We start from the raw sequence: 1,146 nt of genomic DNA on the forward strand, positions 1-1,146 counted from the left end.
TAGCGACATTTAACTGTGAAAATAATTGATACCATCTCGCATAAACATTAAGCAGTATGCAGTCGCATGTAGTTTGAACTCGCAACAAGAAAAGCATACAATTCGTTACGAGCTAGGCTTCGTAGGAACCATTCACAAGTTTTCAATAAACCTTTTGTTTGATAATATTTGCTGACGTAATGCTCAATGTTTTATAAAGGTATGTGTTAACACATGAAGAAGCTGCCTCTTTAAGAAATATATTTGTATAATTTGCAATACAAATATAATGAACTATGAAACATACTAATACTTATGTGAAAAACTACAGCAACAAGTTCAGTAGCCAAAAGTTTAAACATAAACCCGGTTTAATGGCACTTGGTAAACGCCAAAGACATAGAACACACAAAAAAATATCACAAACAAGAAGCATGGAATGCACTATGAAACATACTAAACTAAACATTAAATGGGTTTAGGCAAAAGTGACGCCTCGTACAACCCGAGTTTCCTTTTAAGATTATGCACGAGCTTTATGCATCTAACATCCTCGGACATTATTATAATTGCCTTGCTAAGTCAAGTGACTCTCAAATAAGGCTACGTAAATTAAAGATAAGTTTCTCTGTATAAGAGAAAGCTGCTTTATAACTAACTTTACGCGATACAGAATTTGTTATTGGTATAATTTAAAAGTATTTGTTTTTAAGAAAGTGAAGACAATTAAATTAAAGAAGTTGTATTTAATAATTATAACACAGATGTTTATATATCAGGCAGTTATACAATTATTGGATTTCTTGTTAAAATAACAACAAAACATGCCTTAATTATCCTACCACTTTGCGTTCATGAAAAGTATACCACAGCAGCACAGAAAGCGACCAGTCTATATATCAACGAACTCAATAACTGCGTCTATTATTATATGTAGTGCAAAGTTCTTGCACTAGAGTGACGATACATAACCTTACTCTTGTTTCATTCAACTAATTGGTCTGGCAGGGCGAAGCAAGACTTATATAAAAAATGCAGTCTGATGCATGAGAAACTATTTATTTTTCTGTTTTGGCCGAACAAATGAGAACAAAGCGCCCTTTTTTATAAGCGGACATAGCATTAAGTACCATTGTGGTATTTACAGTGTGATTGAAGTACCGCTCA

Source organism: Mya arenaria, chromosome 3 (genome assembly GCF_026914265.1).
Source record: "Mya arenaria isolate MELC-2E11 chromosome 3, ASM2691426v1".
Taxonomy (NCBI): domain Eukaryota; kingdom Metazoa; phylum Mollusca; class Bivalvia; order Myida; family Myidae; genus Mya; species Mya arenaria.